General features: G+C 47.5%; 1 protein-coding gene across 1 annotated transcript in view; it reads right to left on the bottom strand.

Moving 5' to 3' along the window:
- Window positions 1-24,500, bottom strand: part of DAAM2 (dishevelled associated activator of morphogenesis 2) — a 117,344-nt gene extending 92,844 nt beyond the window's left edge. Inside the window, exon 1 of the mRNA XM_081827550.1 lies at window positions 24,341-24,500. The gene's annotated coding sequence lies outside the window, so the exon portion shown is untranslated. The remainder of the gene's footprint in view (window positions 1-24,340) is intronic.
- Between the last annotated feature and the right edge of the window lie 258 nt (window positions 24,501-24,758).

Below are 24,758 nucleotides of genomic sequence, written 5' to 3'. Positions count from 1 at the left end.
AATAAATTAATTAATTAATAGATTAATAAATTAACCTAAAAAAATAAAAGATATAACAGACCTAAATTATTACAGGAAGAATTTAGCTTAGGCTAGTGGTTCTCAATAGGGACAGTTCCCAATGACATTTGGCCATGTCGGGAGACCTTTTTGGTTGTCAGGACTAGGCAATACTACTGGCATCAAATGGGTAGAGGCCAGTGATGCTACTAAATATCTTATGACACACAGGACAGCCCCTCACCCCCAACAAAGAATTATTTAGGCTAGTATGAAGGTTGAGAAACCCTGGCTGAGACTAAGTCCCTAGTTATTCGGTTGTGAAGGTTTATTTTCTTATTTTTTTAAAGATTTTACTTATTTATTTGAGAGAGAGAGATAGGGAGAGAAAGCACAAGTGGGGGGTGGGTAGAGGGAGAAGCAGGCTCCCCGTGGAGCAGGGAGCCCGATGTGGGGCTCGATCCCAGGACCCTGGGATCATGACCTGAGCTGAAGGCAGATGCTTAACCGACTGAGCCACCCAGGCGCCCCATAGGGTGAGAAGATTTAGAACAAAGAGCAGGAATAAATGCTCTGGAGTGAAATTCTCCAATGGGTGGTGGTGGTGGGGGGTATACATATTCATATATATATATATATATATATATATACACATATTCATATCAACATAAATATTCATATCCATATATAGATACAAGCAAACTGACCATACCACTGAAGCTTTCTAAGAGGTAGCATGGTTCCCATTGGCCAGGAAATAAATTTCATTGCTCACTCTCCTCTGATGAGGGAGGAAGCCAGCAGGAGAATCAGAGTAGCAGGTCCATTATTTAGAAGTTGTCCTGAGATCTGCAAAGTGAGGTTAGGAGCAAAGGTTCAGAGCAGGGCTGGGGAATAAAGTCCTAAACAGAGGGGGTGAGCTGCGGTGAGCACCAAGAGGGAGGAGAGAAGCAAGGCCAAACAACAGGAGCTCTGGCCAAGCAATCAACCTCTTTTAGAACAAGGTTGTCCAATATCCAATTTCAAATCATTTGTGTTGTTATGATGTGAACACCGTTGGTCTAGGTAACATGTCCTTCAGGCCTACTATGTGCCAGGCAGTGTGCGGAGTAAGTGACATGCGGACTCACTGGAGGCTCACAGCTGCCCTGTGGGGATAAGAAGTCTGAGGCAGGGAAATTTAAGCCACTCACTCAGGGACACACAATGAGCGATCAGTAGAGACAGAACTCAGATGTAAGTGGTCTAGCTCCAGAGTCCGTGTTCTTCACTTCTGGGCTGCTCTGCTTGTGACCAGCAATAATTAATACTCATAACTAATAAGATAGAAACAGGAACTCAGAGCGGGAGGTAACAGGAAATGTATGAGCCACAACCCCTTACTTTGGAAACTCTAGATCAGAGGTTCCCAGACTTGAGTGTGACCAGTCTTGATACAACACCAACAGCTGGGCTGCATCCCCCAGAGTTTTTGATTTAGCGGGTCTGGGTTCAGGGCCCAAGGATTTGCATTCCTAACAAGTTCCAGGTGATGCTGATTCTGCTGGTCTGAGGACTCCTTGAGAACCGCTGCTCCTTCAGAGGGACGTGGGGCTTCCTCTGCTCGTGGGGGCTGGATTCAACTAATTCATGCTGAATCTCAAAGATAGGGCAATGTCTGGTCACAATATCAACTACCGAGTAGCAGTGAATTAGAGAAGGCTAATACTGAAGAGAAGGGAGGGAAAGGAAGAGTGTCAAGTGGAATTCAACCTGGAAGTCTTCCTGGAGGAAGAGCCACGGGGCAAGAAGTGACACTGGCATTACCCATTTGATACACACTCCAGATAGCAGGGTTCAAGCTTTCAAGGTCCTCTCTAGGGGAAACTCAATTAATTCCAATTAGCTGCACCCCCTCTAACCGCTGAGAGGGTGCCCCTTGTTCTTTGGTGAGTCCATCCAGAAAGTCTGAGCAGCAAATTCTAACAGGCAGGCAACCTCTTTCACAGAACGGGAAGCTGTGCAGGACGGCAGTTAGAAGAAAGATGAACAAGTTCAGATTCCAGCTCTACTGCTGGGCGGTATGGACCCTCCTCAAAGTTCTTAACTAGTCTAAGCCTCAGTTTCCAAATCTGTAAAATGGAGCAATTCATAACTAAAATTCAGAGCTGCAAAAACCGATTGTATGTGACATGTTCCTGACAGTGCCCCCTCTACACCAAGCCCCAATAATGGCATTCGAGCTCTATCTGTGGCCAGGGCATCAGCCAGAATCAAAGGTAGACTTGCTCGGGGCTGCTCACTGCTCTTGCAGGAGCTGAAAGGTTGAACTTTGGATTCCCCTCACTGTCCATTGTTTAAAATTTCTCCCATCCCAGTGGACACCCTCCAGTGTTTTAGGGCCTTTCCCTCCTTCTGAGCTTGCTCACTATCAAACCATGTCTAATGACCCCTTTCCACACTTCGCTCAACACTTCTCTCATTAACAAAGTTAGTAACACTAAGGAAACGGGACGAAATCAAAATACAAAACTTTCTAACATCTGCACGTATAATACGTACTCAATTTTGCTTTCAAATGTCATCAGAGAGAAAAGACTGGCGTGTGAATTACCAAATGCTAACTCAACTGGGAAGGCAAGTTCTCCAAGTGTGGTTTGTGAGCAGGTGGGAAGTTGGGGGGCATGGACAGAAGGGCAGAAAGCTCCAGGAGCCTTTCAGTCCTCCAGTGATGGACTTAGAGGCTGATTTTATTTTTGTTTTCCTGCTTCTATATATTTTCTACGTTTTCTGTAATGAACCTGCATTTCTTTTATAATCAAGGAGGGAAAGTTATTTTGTTTGTTTTTTGTCTTCATATCCTTCCAAAGCTTTTCTTAATTATAACCCACTCCACAGCCTCTCCGCCCACTCTGCTCACACGCTGCCTCTTGGCTCTCATCCTCTGTTTCTAGCCCGAGTCTGTACTTGTAGTCATGAGGGGGTTCCTTCTCCATGTTCTTGAGCAGATTTCCTATGCATTGGCCTGAGATCCTCGGGTAGGTGAAGCTGTCCCCAAAGTGGGCAGAGATGTTTGCTCCCGTGGAAGAGCGGCAGGCTCACTGCCTGCCATTCCCTATGCGGGCATCCACTCCCAGCCTTGACGAGCTCACTAGATGCTTCTTCATGAAGCAAATAGTTCATGCCAAGAGGAGCAACAAAGGAGACCTGCAGGTGAGAACTGCGCATATGCGCACACATGCACACATGTGCTCACACATGCGCACACGCACACTTGCATGTGCATGTGCACACACACACTCACACACCCCAAACTGCCTCTGTGTTCCTTCTATATCTGGAGGAAAATGTCATCCGGTTAGTGCCCTCAGATGAACCAGGAAGGCAAATCCCCCAGTTGTGGTTCGCGAGGGTGGGGGGTAGCTGGGAGGGGGGCGTCGGAGCCAATCCACTTCTATCTGGCTCTGAAATCCAAACTTATTTTCCCGGACTGGACTAGGATCCCGTTTCTCAATGTGAGGAGTCTTGCTCTCTCTTGGTGACACACACTTTCCCCAAGAATGCTGGACTTCTCAATGAGGAATTCTTGTATATTTGGGATTCTTGGAATCTGGACAAAGACTAATGAATTGCTGGCTCTACCCTAGATTTAGAAACCCTCTAGAACTCACAGGCATGGGGGAAGAAGCGAGGCAGGGAGAGAGACTGTGGGTGTGTTCACAGCAGAGAGGAGGATGCAGGACTGAGAAGCAGGGTCACAGCGTCCAAGCTGCAGCAACTCCAGAAACTACCCACCGACTCCCAAATCGGAAGTTACCTTCCACTCTGTGACTAGAAGTCTGATGCAGGTGGGTAGGGGGTGGGGGACACTGAATAAAGTTTGTTGGGGCTCAAGAGTTATAACATAGTAGAAGTCAGGTAGTTGGGTGTTTGGTTCATCACAAAGGGAGGTGGTTGTGACCTATCGGGGTGCAATACAGAGAGTGTGGGTCTTAGAGTCAGGCACACCTTATTTGGAATGCCTTCTGTGCCTCTAACTAGCCATGTGACTTCAGGCAAGGCACCTGCATGCTCAGAACCTTGATTTTTCTCTTCTGTAAAGTGGGATAACAGCCAATTGGCTGGTCTACCATGAGACAGGGATGTGCCAAAGTGTGCAAGTGCTGAGCCCCATGCCTGGCACATAGTAGGCCTTCAAGATGGTAGGTATTGTTTGGCGAGTTTGAAGAGTAGACGTTCATAAAGCTCTCTGTGTAGTGGGCCGGCTGCAGAAGGTCTGACAGCCCCGGGGATGACCAGGCAATGAGAAGACATAGCTCCCTAGGATAATAACAGGTAAGTTTAAGTTTCTTCCTTCACACACTCCTCAGGAGCCTTCACAGGTTCTGGCAAGTTTGGGCCATGCCACCTGACCCCACACCCCACTTGCAGAGGGTCTGCTTAAATCCAAAGTGTGGATGTGTGGGCTCCCAATCACTGGAATGAAATGGTAGACGGTCCACAGGGGTCCTGGGGCAGGAAACTTACTGACCTCTCAGTAAAGATCGGGCAAACCACCCCAACCTTGCTGTCTAGAGAACTCCATGAGTTCCTAAGGCATCCTGAAGAACACGGCAGCCAAGTTCCTGCCACCCCCCACCCCCACCTCCCCACACGCCCTCTGCCAAGAGCTCTGGTAACCTGGGCAAACAGACCAGGCCCCCAGGGTGTTCTCAGTCTAACTGAGAAGGCAAAACACAGACATAAAAGACTTAAGAATACAGAAAAACAAGGGGAAAAAAAATAATTTTCTTTCAAAGGAGCTCATATATGCAGAGGGATCATGAGGTGATCTAAGGAATCCACATTCCACGGGGTTAATCTGGGGAGACTTTCTAGAGAGAGTGGTGATGGGTAGGGCTGCCACTTAGTGTCACCACAAGTTCTCCCCAAAAGTCCGCCCCTTAGACCCTGTGGCCTGACTGATGGAGAAAAGGCACTTTTGCCTGAAATAGTAAATTTACATAACCTCGCCATCATAGCGATGCTCAGTGCGGCTCTAGTTACAACAACAAGAGTTTAAGAACTGGAGAGTTTGCAACGGCAAAGGCAGAGGGGGAAAACAAAACAAAATCCACATGAGGTTTTAATTTTCTTTAGCCATGTGAGAATGGCCCCGTAGATCCAGCTATAAATACCCAGCTGCCATTGCCATAAGATGGAAAATCACACACACACACACACACACACACACACACAAAATCCCTTCAAACAGTTCATGCAAATCAATGTTTCTAAGACTGTCTTGAGAAGATGCAGTCCTAGACTCCCCTTGCTCAGTGTCTTGCACTAAGGGTTGTCTTGTATCTTGCACTCCCCAAATATATCTGACAGGACTTAGAAGGAAGTTATCCTACAGCCATCACCAGAGTGGAGCACGGAGCTGTCCCCACAACACCCAGGCCAAGTCATAGCTCACCAGTGGCCACGAACAGGACTGAGAGAAAGGGTTTTAGGTGGAACCCCTTAGAAGGAAGTAAAGAGCACCCTGCTTGACCCTGGACACCTTGTGTTGGGTTCCCTAGAAGCAGAGTCTGAGACAGAGATTTGTATATATGTCATATATGGAGGCTGTGCTCTTGGGAGAAACCAGGAAGGAAATGAGGTAAAGAGAAGAGGGCAAAGGAATGATCTGTCAAGGATGTGGTTTTTGGAGAGATCTAGCTTCAGCTCAGTCCTGTGGGGAGCTCTGGAGGGGAACTGCACTGTCACATTGTCCCCCCCCTTGGGGCAAGGGAGTGGGGCTTATGTACCTTTCTCCCTGTTAGTCATTAGCCACAGCATTCAGGGGAAGGACAGGGCAAGCATGGTGCAGCTCCAGGTACCTGTGCAGCACAAGAAGGTTCAAGAAACCAAGGACAACCCACATAGGTGCAAGCCATTAGGTGGAGCACCCACAGCAACCAGGGACCTGTGCAGGACATCAACAGCATCTTCTATATAGGGTCTATGAGCCCAAATGCCTTGTTGCTTAGAATTCATATTTTCTATTGATTACAAAGGTGTATTGGTTTGTTTGATTTTCTTTGGCATGGGATGCTTTTAGAATTATCGTGCTGAAGAGAGAAGCAAATGTGTGACCAATGCAGCACACAATGCAAACTGCGCCCCCATCTCTTCTAGTAGGTCCCTGCTTTTGTGTGAGGCAGCAACATGCCCAATTAAAAATTGTTCTGCTTCCCCCTAGACTTCATTGCAGTTTGAAATCACTACTTAACACAGTTTTGGCCAGTTTCTGGAGGGAGCTTTCAGAAAAGCTTGTTAAAGAGAGCAGAATTAGCTGGCATGTGCTTCTTGTACTTTCTCTTTCTTTTCTGCCTGGAATGCAGATGTGAAGCTAGAGGTGATGCAGCCATTTTGGAATCATGAGGCAATGAGCACAAAGACAAAAGTCTCTTTCTAAAGAAGGCTGGTGTAGAAAAACAGAAGGAGCCTGGGTCCGTGACAGCACTGTGATGTCACTCTGCCAACTCTGAACTATGTCTGCTGGACTTGTATAAGAAAAATAATGAACCCTAGTTGACAGAGCCACTCAAGTCAGCTTTCCATACCATGTAGCTGAATACAAATTCTAACAGATACATGCTTCAGAACACTAGTTCTGTGAGGCATCCCATGGAAAAAGCCTTCTTCAGATAAATAAATTGAGAGACTACTAGTACACTTCTCTAAGTGCATGGTTCTGTGCTGGTGAGGGCAGGGGAGAAGAAAGAATGCTGCATGCATTATTTAATCCCAGAACTTTTCTTCCTAGGGCCATTGTGAGAACCTGGTGTTTTATCAAATGCAATTTGGGAAATGTTAGACTAGATGACATTTTCTGATTTCCTTTCTTCTGAACATTTCATGATTCCCCACCCAGAGGGGACCAAGAAGACGGCCAGACCCATGGCGGCCTTAGCATTCACCCCACCATGGACATAAGTGTGCATCAAAAAATTGAGTCCTATGAAGTTGGTAGGAAATGGGCAACAAACTAGATGAATTAAAAGACTCCAGGAGCGACCAAGGCTTTGGAATTTTGGAGGAATTGTTCTTCTTCCCAAGCAGTGATTGACACTTGTCTCCAGGAAGAATCATCATTATAATAAATGATGTTGACACAGCCAACATTTATTGAGCATTTATTATGCATGAGGCGCTGTGCTTCACATGGATGCTCCCATGCAATCCTCACAATTGCCTAGTAAGAAAAAGACCTTTAGTTTGCCTACTTTGCAGATGAAAAACCTAAGGCCTATCGAGAGATGTCAAACCATTATAGGGTCACTCAGCAACCGCCTGACAGAACAGGGACTCTGCCCCTACAGCCCACAACTTCAATGGCACCATTCCTCCACCTTCCTTTGCCAAGTACCCATCATGTTTGTATATTGTGAACTTTCACTTGGTGTACTGCTTTGCAGGTGTCCCTATGAATTGGGTGTGTACACCCTGATTTTATAGACCAGACTGGGAATTATCAAGGGCAGGCCCTGTACCCCCACAAGTTCAGATGTGTTATTTTCTCCTTTCTCTGTACTTTGCCACAATATTTAGAGATCATGTCTCCACAATGCAGGGTCACTCAGTCAAGGCTGCCTCTCTGACATTTATTACAGACTTCACAGGAACTAAGGTGTGCTCAAGGGAGCCTTCAGATGAGGGTAATGAGTAGTGTGGATGGAGGTGGAGCCAGAAGGCAAATGCTGGAGCTCCAACTAAGCACGTCCTCAGCGTCACATGCTTATCCATCAGGGCGCTCAAGGCCAGCATCACGTGTGTCACGTGGATTGGGCTTGGACCAGGTCTCAAGTCCTCAGCCTGCCACCTGAGACCACCAGGCTCATTCAGTTCAAGGTAGACACATCCTCCATTCTCTGGACTGTAAAGTATTTAGAACATGACAAATAGCCAATCCCCAAGTCTCATTCCAAACATCTTCCTTTTCACAATACAGAACAAAGTACCTGACCCATAACCATTAATATCTGTTCCTTCCTTCCTAGACCCCACTCCTGACTTAACCCATCCATGTCAGCCTCCTGGAGTCAACCAGTCCAAAAACAGCCCAAATTGCCCAAAAGCAATTCTAGCTTGAATCAAAGGGGACTTCCCATCATGCCTGGTCTCTCTAGTGACACAACGAATGCACACAGAAATATCCGAGGCTCTAAATATTCTTGGCTTGCCCCTCTACCTCCATTCCCTGCCCTTCTCTGCCATGCTCCTGCCCAGGGGGCAGACCTCTCAAGAATGCATCACCCAGGGGCGCCTGGGTGGCTCAGTCATCAAGCGTCTGCCTTCGGCTCAGGTCAGGATCCCAGGGTCCTGGGATCGAGCCCCACATCGGACTCCCTGCTCAGCGGGAAGCCTGCTTCTCCCTCTCCCACTCCCTCTGCTTGTGTTCCCTCTCTCGCTGTGTCTCTCTGTGTCAAATAAATAAATAAAATCTTAAAAAAAAAAAAAAGATTAAAAAAAAAAAAAAGAATGCATCACCCAGATTCCTGGGTTTCTTGTGCTCAGGGGATCCGGTCAGTGGGCAGTGACAGCAAGAGACTGGAGGATAGAAGGAGCGAGACCTCAGGGGTTTTTCCCCCATTCCCACTCTGCTAAGCCATGGGTCTGGTCATAGTGGTGCTCCTCTAGGGCCATAGCTCTGGCCAAGTGGCCCTAACTCCTCAGCTTCAGCTGGCACAGGGCTCTGATAACACATTTCTCCCCCTCGCCCCTTCAGGTGCAGGGGTATTAACATCTTCCTGCTGTTGCTCATCCCTGGGTGTCTCACATCTCCTCTAGGATCTGATCTCTCTGCAAATAGTCCTCTCATTACATTCCTATCAATTAAACCCTTTTGGGAGTGCCAACTGTTTCCGGCCCAGAGCCAGACTGATATAGGACCACAATGTACATCCTCAGAGCAACCATCTACCCAGGATTTGCTCTAAAGAGTCCCAATTTTGTGTGATTTTCTTCCTTTTAATTAAGGTGAATTATATGATGTATAAATAAACAGGAGGTGCAGAGGAAAGCCACCCCCAGCTTTAGGCCCCAGTGCAAGCTCCGTACCAGCCAGATGAGGGGCTCACTGTTGCAGAATGGAGCACTGAGGTTCATGACCTCGGTCAAGGACAGAGGCTGCATAATAGAGGACAGGGCACTCAAGGCCAACATAGTTTGTGTCACTTAGATTGGGCTCGGACTAGATTCCAAGGGAGAGGGGGCTGTAACAAAGAGTAAGGCTGAATCAACTGGATTTCAATAAGCACCCAGAGAAGAAGCCAGCATGGCTTCATTGTCAAGTAAAAGAAAGTGAAAGAATTCCTGGCGGTGCACACTTTCCCACTTTGGGGCAGGATGTTTGCAAGAGGAACAGAGAAGTGGCTGTATTAATGAAAGTCAGAAGGATGGCAAACTTCATGGAAACCAGATAGTTATGGGGAGAGAGGGAGAGTGTTTCACCCTGGGGTAATGAGAAATACTTGAGACTGTTGGTCCCATGTCCTTATCAAAAGGATGTCAGGATGATGGTCGTGGCCACTTGCCAGCACATGCAAGAAATCCCAGTAACTCCCAAGGAAAGGATGGGAGAAGAGAAGGCTCCAGCAATCTGCTATACGGAGTGTGAGCCAGAGAGTTGGTGTTTGGTTTCTATTAATATGACCCTATTTTGCATTTTACTAATATGTCAAATATGATCCCAACAAAGCCACATATCAGAAGAAAATAGGTCAGGATTTTTCGCTCAAAAACAGGGATTACCACAGGGCCCAGTGTAGATGTCTGGAGAACAGCTCCTTTGAAGAGGATCGTATCTACCTAAAATTTCCCAGAAGAACCTAGAGCAAACAGGAAGTGCCTTCCTATTCAGTTTTCAGCATGCCTACTTGCCAATGGGTGGAGGGGTTTGTGCCCATTTTTTAAAAACACCTTTTTTCAAATGAAAAAATATTTTAGCTATCTGAAGATACAGGTAGTAATAAAATAAACATTTGTGTACCCATCACTCAGTATAACATATAAAATCTTACAGGTTTATTTATTTTAATGGTTTTTATTTTTTTTTTTTTATTCATGAGAGTCAGAGAGAGAGAGTCAGAGGAAGAGGGAGAAGCAGGCTCCTCGCCTAGCAGGGAGCCCGATGCGGGACTGGATCCCAGGACGCTGGGATCATGACCTGAGCTGAAGGCAGACGCTTAACCATCTGAGCCACCCAGGCACCCCAATCTTACAGGTTTAAGTGGAGCTCCTTCATACCCTTTCCTGCCTGCCTTCCCAAGAGGGAGCCGCTTTTCTGAATTTACTGGTTATTCCAAACTTTCATACTTTACTTAAACATGCAAATATTTGTAAATAAAAGAATGTTATTTGGTATGATTTTAAATTCAATATTAATGATATCCTTCTACAATTTGCTTTTCCACTTAACATTATTTCCACTTAATATTATTATACCTCACGAGAACAGTCTATTCATTTTTTCCTCTGTAATCCATGGTATTCCATTGTATGCACATATCAAATTATTTAGCCAGTCTTCTGGGTAATAGAAATTGGGCTGGCTTTCTAACTCTTAAAAGCCATGCTATAATGAATATTCCTGAATGCAGCTCCTTTCCGTAGGTGCCATACTTCCTCTAGATTTACCTAGGAATGAAACTGCTGGGTCATAGGGTAAGTGCATCTTCAGTTTTACTAGATAGTACCAAATTGCCCTCCAAAGTGTGCATACCAATTTAACCCCCACCATTAGTGAATGGGAGTTATTTTTGGCTCTACAACCAATGTGAGGAGTATCATTTTGGGGGCCAATCTGATGAGTGTGAAATTATGTCTCCCTATGGTTTAAATAAGGTATTTCCCCAATTCCAAGCAAAGTTGAACATCTTTTCCTATGCTTATTATTCCACAGCATCATTTCACTGTTAGAATTACATTTGCATGCTCTGAAAACCCAAAAGATTCATTCTTGTAATGTATCGAAGTCTGAGCAAGTTGGGTATTTCATCACTTCCTCACTGGAAAACTGGGAGAGGGAGGAAGAGCTGTGGATAGAGGCAAAGAGAAGACTTCCCTTTGCATACTGGCTTTGAGACAGGGATTTTTCAAATGAGCCTGAACTTTAGAGATCAAGCACATGAAGCAGAAATTCCAACAATCCCTGGGCAATGTGGTGAATACATCGTTTTAGACCTTGTCAACATTGTCCAGGAAAAGTTCAGAATGTTTTCGCTGTGCCCTTCACCTCTGTAAGACACACACTAGGTGGACACCATGAATGGACTGAAGGAACCATAGGAACCATCTGTCCATCTTCCTGCTGCAGGAAGCACCACGTATTTACCAATCCAACACATAAAATCGCTCCTCTAATAACACAAGCCTGAAAGGAGATTTCACAATTTCCTCACATTCCCAAATACTCTTCAGGGGAATCTAAATTTCTCCACTTTGAACACCTCCCTCTCATAGCATTGATGTCATGGAATAGTACTCTTCACTTCTAGATCTTTCCTCGACAACACGGTTAGTACTTTGAGGATTCATCTGAATGCCTCCTGTTCCTGGCACAAGGATGGATGCACTAGTTTGGAAATGCATAAGGGCCACGACCATATCTTATTCAGCTTCAAAATTCTAGGAGACGTTTGATTTATGTTTCTTAGGGGAAGGCATTTCTTCCATACTAAATCTTCTTTTCCAAGCCCGAAGACCACAGTAATCATGGAAATAGACCTTTTTGCTCAGGGCATAGAACTCTAGAAAATATCTTGGAAATCTTCTTCTCCATGAACCCTTCCTTGACTTCTCCCGTCTCAAAACAATCATTCCTCCTCTATGTATTACATCGGTACCACAGAGTCCCCTGTATTCCAATGGAAAGCAAAGTATTTGGAAAACAACAATCATAAAGATTTACAGAGTACATACCATGTTCCAGGCACAATTTTAAGTATGTTACAAGTATTAATTTTGTCCTCCTTTAGAGGTAAGTACTATTACCGTCCCCATTTTACAGTTGAGAAACTGAGTCTCAGGGAGGATACAATTCTAGACACGGTCGGATTTACAGTTGGATGCTAGAAGTTTGACCCAAGACCTGTACCAGAAGCCACTATGCTACACCAAAACTACTGCTAGCTAGACGTACATAAGCACTTCAGATGCTTCTCGCTGTTGTTCTAGTGAAAATGCAGCTGTGCGCTTAATGAGAAATTAATTATCCTTGGATCCTTATCTCTGACACCCACATCAAATCCCCAAGGCCCTGAAGAATTTGCTGATCCCTTTCTTATTTATTAATGAAAGCTCCCAGTCACATGACTGGCCACATACGTACTGGGTCTGCCTCATCTGAGGCCAGTGAGGCCCCAGAGGGAGGTGGAGCAAATGTGGCTCACAGCGTGCCCCCCCCCCCCCGCACCAGTGCTTCTCAGATAATCCTTGAGCCACCACCACTGATAGCTACACAGCACTTCGTACTTTTCATAGACCCTACATCAAAGACTCACTTCACTCCTATGTCACAGGTATTACCAGCATTTTCATTTCACACATGAGAAAAATCCCAGGCTCAGAAATTCTGAATTGCCAAATTCCTTATCTAAGGAAGCTCGGCTAATTAGTAGATGCTGATATTCAAACCTAGATCCTGACTTCAAATCCCATGATACAGCATCGTTTGCTACTCATTAAGTTGGTCCCCTTAATTTTTTGTCCTTGGTGCATACACACACCCACACAACTGACTTCTCTTTCTGGACCAGTGGAATAGGAGTCAGATCAAAAAAAAAGAGGAAAGGAATCTAAACTAAGCTCTTGTTCTATGAACAGTGAATGAATGAGCACATGGATAAATGATATATACAGTCAATAAAGATCCCCTGGATGCTAACTCTGTGCCTGTCACCCAGCTAGGGACCACAAATACCACAGGGGCTAAAGCACAGCCCTAGCCTTCTAGGAGCTTCTAGTCTGTTAGCATATGCCTCTCAGTGGTAACTAGATTTATCAAAGGAAGCTCACCTTGTCAGAGCCTCCTCTGAGTAAGGAATGGTGTGCAGAGGGGAAGAAGAAAACCAGACCCTGTTTTAGCATAAACAGGAGACTAGAAGTACATTGCGTTGGGGAAAACTCCAGACAGACAGTGTTCAGAAAGAGTTAAAAAGCACCTGTAGGCCTCACTGACCAGGAGAGCAATGTTCACTCAGCCTCCCAGTTGAGCCGGGACAGAGCCAAAGGATCCCTGCTTCCCCAGTGTCCCATCCAGTGACCCTTTCACTCTTGAAAGAGTCCTGGTTTAGACAGTAAATTACATGGTCATCCTTGCCTTCCAGGAAATTTATGACCTTTTCCAACAGCCCCTGGGCAGGAAAACAATTTGGCTTCTCAAGGTCATTGAGTTGCCTTCTTTCTGCTCCTTGTTACAGAGCTTCTCCTCACAGCCACCGTCCCAGAACCAGCACAGGCTCAAGGGGCACAGCCCCCACATTGGTGTCTGTGTTTCTGCTCAGTGTTAACACTGAAGCCAAACCATTCACCATCAGATGCCCAAATGCACAAGCTGTAGATTCAAGCATATCTGTCTTACAGCCTGACTCTGAAAGTTTCTTGCTGGCTGACAAGCCACTCAACCCCTCTGAGCCTCAGTTACCTCATCTCTAAGAGGGGTAATGACACCCAACTCATCTCATGGGACTGCTGTGGGAAGTAGTATAAGTGAAAACACCCAGCACAGTGCCTGGTCTAGGACACACCTACCTGCGGCAGGCTTCCTGGAACACAAGAGCTCTCAGAGGTCAAGGGTGTGGAAGATATGAACATCTCAGGAACCCCAGTGTATTGCTGGGACTCAAGCCCCTGTCCTACCAAGTGGGAGCTGCTTTTTCATCTTTATAGAAAATGGAAAACATGGCATGACCACTTCCTAAAACTGATGGTCCCCCTGAAGCTGACCACACGCATTCCCTAGGATCCAGCATTTCCACTCCTGGGACATACCAACAGGAATGCATTCATAGGTTCACCCAAGGACAAGTGCACAAATGCTCCTAGCAACACTGTTCACAACAGCCCCAAACTTGGAAACCAATCCTATGCCCATCAACGGAAGGGTGGATGCAGAAAGTGTGTTACTGTCACATAACGGAATACTACACAACAGTGAGAACTAATGTCCCATGCAACAACACTATGCTGAGGAAAAGGAGCCAGACAAAAATGAGTACACATCATATGATCCATTTATATGACATTCAAGAATAGGCAAACCTAATCCACAGGGTTAGAAGTCAGGATTATGGAAGGGCAGTAGCCAGAAGAGGGCATGCATGCCGGGCTTCTCAGTGCAGAGACAGTGGAGGGGGCTTTAGAATATTCTGTTTCTTTATCTGGATGCTGGCTACACACAGGTGTGGTTAGGTGAAAATCCACCGAGCTTGAGCTATATAACTTATAAGCTGTGTATTTTTCTGAATCATCTTGAACTTCAATAAAAAGTTCTAAAAACTTGAAAATGCAAAATATATTTCCTTTTGCAGTAGAGAGTTGATCAGACGAAGTAGGCAGTCGACACTTAGCAAAAGGCAGTAGGATATTTCACTGAATAGATGTGTGTTGCCCCCTCCCCCTCCCCGTGCTGTGCCAGGCACTGTGCAGGATGCTGGGCAAACAGAGCTAATGAGACTGGGTCCCTGTTCTCCTTCATCAACATCGTTAACATTTCATAGTGTTCTCTTCATGTCAGCCATGGTTTCAAGTAGTTCTCTCTTCTTTTTTTACCAAATCATTCATGAACTTCACCCTCATCACAACCCATTTTTACAGATAAGGTAACTAAGGCACAGAGAGGCGAAGTAACTCGTGCATGGACACACAGCTAGTAAGAACTGGAACCTGAATCTGAGCCCAGGGCTGGTGCTCTGACCCACAGCCTTCTCCACAGAAATCTGGTCTCTGGACTCTGTTAGCCCCAGCTCCCATTTAGACAGCTGCACACATCGATAACATGACCCCTGTTCAGGGCAGCAGTGATGGAGAACGACCAACTTCGTGTCTTGGAAAGGCAGTTCCCAACTCTGGGCAGTGGCCAGCCCCCTGCCACATGACAGGTGACACACTGATAAATATATTGACAGAGATTAAAAAAGAAAGGGAAGGTTAAAATGGCTTGGCCTTTCCACTGCCCCAAGTCCACGGAAACTCTGAATTTGCTTCAAACTGACTTCAAAGCCGCCTTGGGCAGTGTGGAAATACTGACCGATCTTCCCACTGACCCAGAGTCACTCCCTTCCCTTGCTGCCTGATCCCGGGACCTGGAGGCTGGGGACTGTGGTGTCTGGGGGGAAGTGAGGGAGGGTTGATGCGGACCCCCAGGAATGTGGTCTACGTCCCGGAGTCCAGTACATCAAGCATCCATCCCACAGGCAAGCTTTACTTTGGCACTCAGGCAGGTGATCAGTGTATGTGACCCAAAAGGCAGAAGGTTCAACACAGCACCGAAGCCTGCCTGTGCCTAGGACAAGCAGAGTGAAATGGACACCCCTACGGGTGGGTCAGATCGGGCAGAGATCCATGCAGGCCTGGGTTCTCTGAGACTGCATCCCTTTGTGTTACAGAAGCACTGGTAATATGGAAAGGAATTCCCAAAGGGCAACTTGTACAGCCCCCCTTCTCCCTCTGGTCATGCTTCTACCCACCTATACCTACACCCCTCAGCCTCGCATAGGGGGAAGTGTGGCAGGGCAAATGCAAGTTGGGCAATAAAAATAAAAATGCTTGCTCCATCTGTCCAGTTAGGATACAACGCGCTATTTGCAGGGAAATCAGTTGGGTCTCACCTAGAAAACAGACAAAATAGAGCACAAGAAAAAAATACACTTTTCCATAATCCAACACAGCCGCCAATGATTACCTAGAAAATAATGGGCTGTTCCAAAACGATTTCATATGAAAGAGTCAAAATTTCTGGAGCAGGCAGGGGGTTATTCAGAAGGGCTCTTGGAATCCATTCCCCGTGGGACCGAGGGACGGACAGGAGGGAGCACGGAGCAGAGGGAGAAGTGCAGTTGCCAGGCCCCCGGTGAAGGCCTCGGTCAGCCCCCACGAGGAGCCCTGAAGCTGGGATGCCCTTTAGAAACTCCCCAAATTGGTACAGAGGGGCCAGGCCTTCATTGCTCCCACCAATCATTGGATGCAGGTGACCCAGAAGGGGAGTGTGGGCAGGAGTGACGGTGGACAGGGCAACTCTCTTCAGCTGAGGCAGGTCCAAAGTGGGCTGGCCGCTGGGGTCAGTCCCGAGCGAGGGTCAGGGCAGCACAGCATATGTCCACCACTCGGGGATCTGGACCCAGTCAGGTGACCTGAGTGCAGAGTCTGCACAGGTGACCATTACACTCTACTGCCTCATCTGTTTCCATCAGGACAGGTCTCCCATCTAATGCATCAGTCTTTGATATTTCCTGCTGCATTCCTGCACAGTCGGTGATGGAGGAGAACCAAGCAGGAAAGGCTAAATCTGATGAGAAGGGGGTGGGGCAGCCACAGGGCCTAATGCTTGATAGCTTCCCCAGGGGACCAAGGAGGACCACACAAAACACGCAGTCCTATCCCAGATGGTCACCAGGCTAGGTACATCAATCACTCAGCCTGAGTGCCAGAATGCAGCTTTCGTGGGTGATGGATGCTTGATATGTCAGGAGCAGGGACACAAACTGGTGATCATCCAGGATGAAACCATGTTTAATAACTGACTGATGGAAAAATGAATATCCCTACAAGAATGGCATGATCTCAAATATATAGAGCTCTGTGTATGTGTATCGGCCTAAAGAAATCAGAAAAAATAAAAAAGAGCTTGATGCATGGCCGGGGTAACCTGATAGATGATCAAGGGGAAGAAAAGTATGCTGCAGAGTAACGTGCAAAGTTACATTCAGTTCCATGAAAAACAAACATTCAGACTACAGCTACCACTATACCTGCGTATGCACCAGTAGGTATTTGTATCAATAAAGTAAAAGGTAAGATGGCTTAATTCTGGGCTATTGACATTAATGACGAGGGTGTGGAGGGGGGCAATGTTATTCATTCTCCATTTTTTGTTTTTCTGCATGATATTGATTCACTTGTTTAAGCAAGTAAGAATTATTCAGAATTTGGAAAAATCAAGAATATGCTTTTAAAATGATCAGTGTAGTGCCAGGTGCAGAGTGGGATCGTATATAAAAGTATTTCATCCCCCCTCCCTGCCCCTCACTTCAATTAGGTAGCTCTGAATAGTTCACTGGGGGTTGATCAAAAGGCCAAGATTTTTCTGTGCCCTCCTCTTAATCATTAGAAGACAATTTTACTTTAATATTCTCCCATGCACAATATGTATCCACCGTCAAAATAAATCTGCCACTAAAATCTATAAAAATTATGCGACACATTCTGTAGTCAAATGGCAATGCTGTGAATTATCTGCTGTTTGCTATTATCCATGACCATGCCTCTCTCTCTATGACCGAGCTAATGAAAGCTGACCATACCAAGCCAACTCCCAATTATCTTGGCGCATATACATGCAAAGCCCAGAGAAGCCAAAACCCAACTTTTCACCACATCTGCTGACAAGAAGCCAAAAGGTTGGTTTTATGTTTCTTCCTTCTTTCCCTGTCCCTGGCTACCCCTTAGGAGAGGTGTTCCAGAGGGCAGGAACCAGCAGAAAGCACAGGGATGAGGACACAAAGCGTCCCCATAGTCTATAAACTGAGTGGTTCTTCTCTACGTGGTTGGCTATGGGGGTTTGCTCTTGCAATCCCATTAGCATCTGGGTAAGTCCTACTCACTCCTCAAGGGTTAATTCAGATATCACTGAGTTGAATCAAGGGTCTAATTGACATTGTTTGGCTACCAGGTGTGGAGTCAACATTGCAATTTGACTTTGATGAGCTCCACACATGTAGAAGGCATGAAGGAGACTCAGTTCTTATCTGCTAATCCAATGGGTTAGATGTTGTGACAGAGCTGGGTGCCATGTTTGTGGGAGTCAAGAGGAAACAGTGATTGGGGGAAGCCTTGCAGAGGGTATCTGAGAGAGAAGCAGACACCTGAGTGAGCCTGGCAGGAAGACAGGACTAGGGAAGGGCCTTTCAGTCTATGAACTATGAGCAAGGGTGCAGAGGTGGGATATGCTTATGACCAGATTAAGTGCAATAAAACCTAAGTGAACCCGGGAGGAATGATGGGGATTGCTGGTCAACACGACAGACATTCAGGAGCACCTCACTCACACATCCGGGAGCCTGACCTGTGTTGGCTTGAAAGGACACTCTTTGTCTCAGAAACCTCAGAAACTTGTTTTTCTTCAACACACCAGCTCACCAGCTGATTCTTTTTGCCTACCACATCCCTTATTTCTGTTCAAAATACTGGATTTGGATTTTTACTTTAATCTACTTCCTTTTGCTTTCACTTGGTTAATTGCCAGTAACTACAACCATGAGAGCAAAGGCTAACATTGGTTGAGTTCTTCCTCCAGGCCAGAGGCTGACAATCCTTTCAACCATCCTGCGAGGGACGTGTGATTTATTATTATCCCATTTTTTCAGGTGAGAAAACTGAGACTCAGGGAGGTAAATAACATACAAGGTCTTACACCAGGTAAGTGGGGGAGCCAGGATGCAAGCACAGGTTTGCCTGATTCTAGAACCCATATTCTTGACCACCATGCTGTCCTGTCCCTCCACAAGATATACCCTCTGTCCCTGTCTGAGATGCAGAGCAGGAGCCATCAAACCTTTTCTGTTAAAGGGCCAGACAGTAAATATTTTCAGCTCTGCGAGCCTGAGAGTGTCACAACACTCAACTCTTACCCTTTTAGTGCGAAAGCAGCCATAGAAAATCTATCAACGACTGTCATGGCTGTGTTCCAATAAAACTTTACTTATAAAACAAGGTGACAGGCTGGATTTTGGCTGTTGAAATTGCTGGCTCCTAATCTATTGTAGTTTGGTTCATTCATTCATTCATTCATTCACATAGCCAAAGTTCACTGAGGGACTTACCTTGTGCCCGGCACAGCTCCACGTTATGGGGCTGCCGGGAACACCACACAAGTGCCCGCCCTCTTGCAGCTAAAATCCAGGCAAAGTGGTGGCTGGTTTGTGTCTGTTTTTTTTTTTTTAACCCATGCCTGACACCCTAAATCTTAGCGTTGGTACTCTCCACTCTTCGCTTAGACCTTAGGAGGTCTCACTTACGCTTCGGATCACTTGGGGAATTATCAAGGCAAAACTGTCCATGCCTGGGGCCCCACTCCCCAGAGATTCTAATTTAATTGGTCTGGGGTGGGCCCAGGTTTTGAGACTTTTACAAGCTTCCCAGGTGATTCTAAAGAGCAGCCAGGGTTGTGCCCCACTGCCTGGGGAGCTGTTCCTTTATTTCTTCCACTCACTTCCTGTGGGAAATAGGGTAAGTCTTTTAAGCCCTCAGAGTTTGAGCTGTAAAATATGGTCAATGCCAATCTCATCGGATTGTTCTAAGGATGAAATGAGGCCACATGCTTTTCAAACTGTAGGCTGTTACGCAAAGGTAAGGTACTGCTGTCATCGTGCCATTATTATTCGGTCTCAATGTCAGGTACTGCCTCAATGATTTCTCTCCCCAGTGTTGACTTTGATTCTTTGAACCAAGACCGCATCTGGGATTTCTAAAACATGCTCTATGGAGAGTTCACTAATAGCCTGGGTTCGTGGGTCAGGGAGTTGGTGGCCTTTCCTTTCTTCCCGTAGAGGATCACATGGGGCTGCCGTTTGTTTGGCATGGGAACACTGACCTGTGCCGCCCCACTTTTGTGTTAAAGGTCTCCATCTCTAGCCTGAGATTAGCTGACCTCTGAGCACTGCTGTTAAGCCTTGAATAAGTAGCTTATTTGCTTTGACTCGTGGACAAATGTCCAAACCCGTGTACTTTCTTGAGCTTAGAACCAGAGGGGGATAAGTCACTAACATTTTGAGAAGCACTGGGCAGTTTGCTAGATCCTACCCATATATTATTCGTCTCATCTTCAGAACAAGCCTGGGAAGTGAGAAGAGTCATTGTTTTCATTTGACAGATGAAGAAGGATCAGAAAGGATGAATAGCTTGTGACCTGCTGATGTCGAACTCAAATCTGAATCTACTTGATTCTGAGCCTCCATCCACAAAACCGCGAGGCATCCTACAGATAACTCAGCTCTGCTCTGGCCAGGATGCAAAGAGATACCAAACTGCCTAAAGTTGATATTTTCCGGGTTCTTTTTGTTCTTTGCTTTGCTTTTTTTTCCCTGTGGATGGGAGCCCCAGAAAAAACCCCAGAACACCTGCTAAGACCCTAGTCTGATAAGCCTTGCACATTACTGACAGAATGACACACACAAGTCCAAAGAAAAGTCATTCCCTCTCTGCATAGCATCTTGACAGTGCAGTTTTATAACCTCATAATGAAAGACAAAAACAAACAAACAAACAAACCAAAAAATGTGAAAAAGGAGCTGGAGAACTAGATACTGCCAGGAGTGAGGAATTCACTGACCCCCAATCTGGGCCATCTCAAGAGATGTTGGCCATGGGCTGAGCCTCTTAAAAGCTGAAAAGTCATCCCAGGCCATGGTTAAAGAGAGAGCTTAAACAAAACAGAAACAAATGTGATCTTCAACATCTTAAATGTCAACTTGACGGATGACTTAGAACCTCTGAGATGGGCCAGGAGAACCTGCAGCTGCTCTCTCCAGCATCCGATGCTCCTTCTGTCTGTCGGACTAGCCACTGCCTGAGACAGTGTATCAATCGGGGGCTGCCTTCCCACCCCATACACACCAGAGATACTTATGGATAGCTTCCGTACTTTACAACCCATCAGAGTCTCCCCTTACTCTGACTTGAGCACCCTGAGGAGCAGTGGCTGCCTAACCGATCTCGGACCTCAGGCTGGTTCTTCGAGACTCACCTAGCTCTTGATCTTCCAGTCTCACCCCCACCAGACACATACGACCTGGTCCACTGCCATCCTCCCTCCTGAGAGATCTCCAACACAGAAGTGGTTTCCAGGCCAAATACCCAGGATGCCTGTCACCTTGCACTGCTCAAGGTAACAGACCAGGCATGCTCATGGATCATCCCCACTGGTCACCTTCTTTAGAGGGAGGAAATAAGGGTGACTGGAGCCCTGGGACTACCAGCCACTGGCCTACAATAATGGAAAACCTGTAGCTAGATTTGGGGAGAGGTCCTTTCCAAAACACATGGACTCCTGATGGCTGAAAAATGAAGAAATAAAATGATACTATTCCCTTCATTTAAGGACCCACGACATCGCTAGCTCTGTTCTTAGTCCTTTTGCATAAATATCATTTGTGTAATAACCTTGTGAGGTCATTATCCCCATTTTACAGATAAGGAAGCTGAGGCTCAGAAGGAATAAGTATATATACCCCAGGTTCCTAATTCTCTCCCAGGGCCGTCTTCTCTGAGGTCCACACTCTCTCTGCTGTGCTGGGGTGTGTCTGAAGTCCAGAGCTGAAGGACTCTGGCTGTGGGAGCTCCTCTGTTATCAAAGCCAACTTGTTCTTCCTGCCAGGTGCATCTGCCCTTCGGACCTTCGGGAGAGAGCCTGAGGATGCTGGTCTCAGAGATGACCCAAGAGCAGGCCAGATGCTGGAGCTGACAGAAGAGGCAATGAGATCTGCCCAAGCGTCAGTGGCCTGGGAACCTGACCTGGGTCTGAAGTTGGTGACACGTCTCCCAGAGCAAACCCAGAAAGGTCAGAACCCCACGGACGCTCCAGAGAAACCCCACATGATGAAAGAGTTGCAAGCCCAGTTCTTGCCCTCAGCTCTCCCTGGGACAACAGTGCTTCTCAGAGTCTGCCTCCTCTGGGTCCCCCGTGTCCCCGAGTCTTCAGCCTTCTATTTGCAGGTAGGGGGAATGAGTGGGAACATTTAAAATTGGTACTTCCATTGGCTCCACTAAGATCAAAGAAACAAGAGTCTGCCTCATTGATTATCTTTGTAGCCTCCCGACCACCTGCCCTTAGGCTCGCCCTCTTCTTTACCCCTGCATCCAGCGCTCTTTGGTGAGAGGCAGAGTTTAACCTGTTTAGTTTCGAAAACTCTGAGGGCGGGTGGTTGGGAAAGCAGACTGGGGAGAGAACATGTTCCCACAGAAAGCAGTAGGCTTTCCACCTCCCCCACACTCACCAAAAGAAAACACATTCACAGGCCTTCCTACTGGTCCTGCCCTCTCCACCTCCCGCTTCCTGAACTCCTGACTTTCTTCTGAGTGCTAAGGCCCAGGAGAAGTTTCTCTCCTCTTTCTGTCCTGTTGGGGGCACAAGTATTCACTCAGCATCCCAGGATCTGGGAGAAAAGCTCTGAAAACTCTGGGAGTTAGGAGCCAGAACATGCGACAGGAGCAGGCAGCAAGACAAGAATAGCACAGTTGTCTTTTGTAAAGGAAGAAACAGGAGTCGGCTGCAGCTCCCAGCGCAGAGGAGACACGGGCTGTTTGTGCTTTCATGCCCGAGGCCAGGACCATCCCCACACAGCCACGAAGGCATAAACATGTGCCTGCACGTGCATCTCGCGGTACCCAGCTAGCCCTGTTTACACGTACTTTTGTTTACACTGCCCTTGGGATGGTTTCCCTCTTCTTCATAACATTTAAGTTGAAGACACAACTTCCGAAGTGAAACGAGCCTTTCTGACAGTACTGTCTACTCAGTCTTTTACAGCACTTCCCCAGGGGTCAATTTGTATAATTTCTAAAAACCACCCCAAATCTCGAACTTCCTGTGCGTCCGTTCTTATATCCAGATGTCCTCCCTGTCCCTTCATTCCCTCATTTTTCTAGGACACAGGGAGAGTCCGGCAATCTTCCTCCCGCCCAAACATTGTAGGGTGGCTCTATTGCAAAATATAAAACGAGAGACCCCGTGAGGGCAAGGCGGAAAGGGCTCTCTTTGTGGTGGCCCCTGGTTCTTGGGTCCAACTACAGACATCCAGCACCGTGCATGGGGCAATCCAGGGCTAGCTGAGCCCTACAGCCCGCACCCCCTCCCGCCCACTCTGAGAGCACAATCCCCCCTCTGCTTCCTAGGGAAAATCCACTCCCTCCAGCAGCCCACTTTTCAGAGAAATCCAAGAAACTGACACCAAACCCGGAAGAGGGGAAACACAAAACTAAACTCTTGAAAGATGGGAAGTTGCTTTCATTCCCATGGAGACTTTAAGGAAAACCTCCAGGGACTCTTTCCTGGAGAGGGGTAATTTTCCTTCCTACCTTCCCAGGAACTTTGCAAATCCACCACAGAGCAGTAAAAAAGTGGCCAAGGCAGAGAGAGAAGAGTTAAATCAAGCCCAGGCCTCAGCAATCTGTGTTCAATTTTGATAAAAATCTCTCTCCTTCTCCCCCACCACCCCCCTTCCTCTACTCCACAGTTCAGACATGTCTCTTTATGTTAGGAGCTTGCATCTTGTTTGGGGCACAGCAGTGCTCCCCGAGAACCCAGCACATCCCTCCTCGTGGGCCCATGTGGCAGACGCATCCCTCCGACTCCCGGGGCAGGACTGGCCACCGCACCCCAGTGTCCTGGCCACCGCAGCCTCCTCCTCCTCATCCTCCTTACAATTACCTGCCTCCAGACCGGATCCTTCCTTCCTCAGTTAAGTCAAAGTCCCATTGCCTGGCGATGTCAGGGCCCCAGCAGGAGGCTGGGCAGCTGCGGCAGGTGCTGAGGTCCCCAGAGTCAGGAGCCCCTTTCTGGGATGCTCCTTCCCCTCGCCCAAGGTCCCACTGCGTCTGAGAGCAAGAACCTCCGGCTCCCTCTGCCCTGCCTGCTGGCCAGAGGCCAGGCTTGCAAGTGGGAGCTGGGGCTGGGCACAAGCTGAGCCGGGAAAAGCCACCACCAAAAAGTTGTCAGTTTGGAGGGTACCGGCTATGTTCGTCCACTTGTGACAACAAGGAATCAGATTTCAAAGCCACAAAAAAAAAAAAAAAATTTTCCCTAAGTTTTCCAAAGACATTTCCTGTGTCCAGATGTGCCAATACAGACAGACAGAGACACACACGCAAATCACCCCCGGACCCGCACAGACACGCACACAGGCCCTGGGAGCCCACTCAAAGACCGGTGGCTCCTGCAAACACTTTGCAGAAACAAAACAGGCAGCCTGCTGCGGAGCGGCCGCCTTTCCAGTCCCCTTTCAGCGCTGCAAAGAAAGCGGGGGGAGGGAGAAGTGTGGAGGTGCCGGCAGAAAGCACCCGCCGCCCCGCCCGGCCCGGCCCGGCGCGAAGCGGAGCAGACGCAGGGCCGCGCACTTACTCCGAGGACCCCATGGCGCGGCCGCCGCTCCCCACAGCCCCGAAGCCGCTGCCGCCGGCCGCCGCTCGCCCTGGCTCCTCTGGGCGCCCCCGGGCTCCGAGAGCGGGGCGGCGCGGCTCCCTGCCCGGCCGGCCCGCGCCCCCGCCCGCCCCGCTCTGACGTCAGGCGTCTTGGAGCGGGATATTTATGGCAAGGATCCTCTGAACGTTCCCTAGGTAGAGTTCTGATTGCAGTTCCTTGGGATTTGTAATTTTCACACTTTCAGGCAGAAAGGAGGGGAAGGAGGAAGGGCGAGCGCGGCCGGCAGGGCGAGGCAGACAATGAGGGTAGCTGTTTCCAGCTTTGGCAGGGAGCCTTCTCAGGGGTCCCTCTGTTTGGGAAACAAGCGAGGGTCAAGGAGGCAAGAGTGGCGACCTGG

Source organism: Leptonychotes weddellii, chromosome 8, assembly GCF_054177405.1.
Source record: "Leptonychotes weddellii isolate Sample4059 chromosome 8, ASM5417740v2, whole genome shotgun sequence".
NCBI classification, from domain to species: Eukaryota; Metazoa; Chordata; class Mammalia; order Carnivora; family Phocidae; genus Leptonychotes; species Leptonychotes weddellii.
The sequence above is the reverse complement of the archived record's forward strand: the minus strand, read 5'-3'. Positions and strand labels throughout refer to the sequence as shown.